This window comes from Python bivittatus, unplaced genomic scaffold, assembly GCF_059951505.1.
Source record: "Python bivittatus isolate LINGU-HERP-01145 unplaced genomic scaffold, Pbiv_v1 ctg000980_np1212, whole genome shotgun sequence".
NCBI lineage: Eukaryota > Metazoa > Chordata > Lepidosauria > Squamata > Pythonidae > Python > Python bivittatus.
In genome coordinates this window covers 44008931-44012606 of record NW_028277125.1, presented here as the reverse complement: position 1 = coordinate 44012606, position 3676 = coordinate 44008931, and positions in this window count along the sequence as shown.

The window sequence follows — 3676 nt, the reverse complement described above, 5'->3', positions numbered from 1 at the left end:
CGTGCCGCGTCTAGTCTCACTCTATTTAAGTAGTTCCGGTTACCCACTTCCGTAGCGAACTCTAACTTCCGATTCTTCCATTTTGCGATCTAGTTAAAGAAACACAAGGCAAAGCCACGGGCGTCGAGACCCTTGTTCTTTACGGCTTGGATTACAATTCCCTGTGGACGGGCAAAAATGGCTGAGGCCTGTACGTTCATGTAAATCAGTGTTTTTCAACCTTGGCAACTTTAAGATGTGTGGACTTCAGCTTCCAGAATTCCCCAGCCAGCATGCTGGCTGGGGAATTCTGGGAGTTGAAATCCACACATCTTAAAGTTGCCAAGGTTGAAAAACACTGATGTAAATAATGTAAAAGAGGCAGGGAAAAAAGCTTAATTTTATTTCAGTGCTTTGAAAACTTAAGACAGAAGGGTTCTGGGGTTTTCTGGCTGATTCCACATCTTTGTTGACGGCTCTGAATAGAACGTATCTTAAGAGCGTGTATTGAGGCAGCGTCACTTCCAGGCAGATGCAAGGTTCAGGGGGATACGCAAGCTTTTAATAGTTCTCTGGAAAGATGGTTGAAGGGGGGGGGGGGGAAGAAGGATTTTTTCCCCCCAAACAGTTGCTGGAAAAAGAATAGACAAACAGATTTAACTTTCCTCCTTCCAGCATCCCTAAGATAACTGTATTACTAACTTTTTGTCTGCAATAAAGCCTTTATCCCAGATACATTCAAGGCAAGCCCAATATTTTGGTGTCAGCAATTGACCAATAAATACTGGACTTTAAACCAATAAATGTTGGCCTCTCAAGAACTTCAAGGGACACAGTACTCAGAGTCAGGCAAATCATTTATTTTGGCATCTGAGATAATCCCAAAAACACTTTCTTCTCCCTGATGGTAATAATAATAATAAAAATAACTGAGTTCCATTACCCAGTATGAGTAGGTAGGATGATCATCTTCACTCTAATGACAGAACTAATCCTATTTTTCTGAGTGATGGATACAATCATTTAAAAAACAACAAAAAGGAATATGTTAGTCCTATTTCTGTGCCATTAAATTTAAATGCTTGCCACTGCCTGCAGAAGATGATAATACTAAAAAGTTAATGATACCCTCATCTGAAGCTTGACTCATGGTGACTACATGGAGATATTTATGCAGGGGGTTTTTTTGGCAACAGTGCACTAGTGGTTTGTCACTGTCTTCCAAAATGCTTTTTTGGGGGGGGCTTCCCATTGTATGTTACATCCCTGGGATTCCATGGTGGCCTCCCGTCCAACCAGACTGGACTCTCCTTAACTTCCTAGCCTAGATGAAGTTGATCAGGTGTTGCCACCTGCTAGGGCCACACAAAACTATTTTCTGAATTCTGATGCTTAGAGAGCATTTAAAAATACAGAGACCCTGCATGATAAAAATTTTCATTTATATCACATCATAGTTTTTGAATACAAACATTTCAGTAAAAGTAACCTCTCTCCTTAGCATGCCTATTTCTGAATTTTTACATTAATCTGTACATAATTTGTTGTTCTTGGCACCTACACAGAGAAGCCTTCAACTCAATAGTCTTCATTAAATAGTCATTTGAAAAAAAAAATCAGTTTCTATCTTAGCAAAATCAATTTATAAAGATGTTATTACCTACAAATCTTGATTTGAGTGACTTTCTATCTCTATGATTCAGTTTGGCAGAAGAGTGCATATAATCTGGCATTAAAATTAAAAAATATTGACTTACATACTACCCATGTGATACGCACCACTGTGCACACAGGTGCACATATGCCTTTACCTCAGAGCAGTTAATTATCTGTATATGGAAGATATCAAACAGTCCTTGGGTCATATCACTTCCAGGTCCAAATGAGATTTGTTGTTGCTTATAACCTCCCCAGGACGGACTATTAAGATGGTCCATCTCTGCAATTAACTATCCTATAGTGACTATCCTAATGGTCTTCTAGAATCTAGAAGAAACAGAGCTTTTTCACAGAGCATTTGGAGATGATGGATGTGCACCTGTCTATCATTATTATGTATTATCATTGTATTGTTATTTTTGCTTTTAAGGGTTGTTTGATTATTGTAAACTGCTGGGAATCCATGTAATTATAAATTACATAAATAAATATCATGTATTTCTTGTTCCCAATTGATAATTGACAAACATTAGGTAGGAGAAATGATCCACAGTGTTGTTTAGAATTTGTAAAACACAAAAATACACATTCAATTTATCATCAAGTCTGGGCTCACTTATTGTGAAGTAAGGCCCAATAGACACAGTAAGACTTAATTTTAGGTAAAAATGCCCATCTTTTAACTGTCTTATAAAACAGCTGTTTCTCTCTTGAATTATTCAAAAGTAAAAATTGTTGAATTCAGGGGAACTTACTCCCAGGTAAGCAGACATAGGTTATGTAATCGATTTTTTTTTTATTTCTGAGTATCCAGAAATGAAGAAGTATATACTTTACAATTGGATTGTAATTGGACCCAGAAGTTATTTTAAGAGCATATGCCTCTATAGATAGACTGTGTTTCAAAGATGTTATAAAAGAGGAACAAGTTTTACCTGACAAGATTGAGACTGATCTGAAAGTAGATTTAAAAATGACAGGCTACAAGAATATGAAACAAGATGCTACACTGGACATACAAAAGAAATTGGTTGATGCCTTAATAATTAAAAGGGATATACAAATAACAAACCAAGAGAGTGACCTGGATAATTTTCCTATATTGGATTTACAAAAGAGGCTTGTAAAAGCTTTGAAAAATTTTGGGAAAAGCAACAAAGAAAAAATGAAAAGAAATCAAGGTCTAGGACATTATTTGAAGGGACTAAAGATTATTAGAAGTAAAAGGAAGGAATATAAAGTTGGTTTATTTGACCAAGGTTAAAATAGAAATGTTGTTATCTCTCCTAACCCTTAACGGCTAGCAGCTATTGTTTTGCAGTATAACGGTTTTACGTAGCTGGCATTCACTCCGACGATAAATAGGGTGCTCTGCTGATCTGGTCTTTTATTCCTGGCTGTTCAGCACATTCTGATCGCTTAGGAAGCTTTCCTTCTTTCCTTGAAAATACATGAATAGCGCTGTCCGAATTCGGAGGAAAATGGAACCGTTGCAGCTCCCCAGCTGACACCACACCGCTTTCTACGGGCGCTTCACGAGCAGGGAGCCTGCGGGCCTGATGATATACTAAACCACCTCCTAAGCGCATGTGCAAAACCTTCATAGTTCTAATGACAAAATGCACGTAAGAATTCTAGCTGGAGACAGCCAGCTTGGCCAAAAAATAGGACATGCGCAAGACAAAGCTGAATTCTTTGGGGTCATTTAGCACCTTTGAGATGGGTATAAAGACTGAAAATATTGAAGAGCTGCTTAGGGCTGGAATTGCTGGTTCCTTTGGAAGATATTTTTACTTCCTCTGCGGTATGAGAACTAACGGAGAATTTCTCATAGAAAAATTAACAGCAAAGAGACAAAACAGACTCTTTCTAAACTCAGCTTCTTCGTGTGGCAAAAAAAAAAAAAAAAGCAATGAAAAAAAACTGGTCTACCAACTAGTATCTTTTATTCTTACGTGGTGAGCGAGAGGGGGGGAATATCTTACAGAAATAGGCTTTTTCTAAATACCGTCCATGATAAGCAGAACTGAAAATGTTC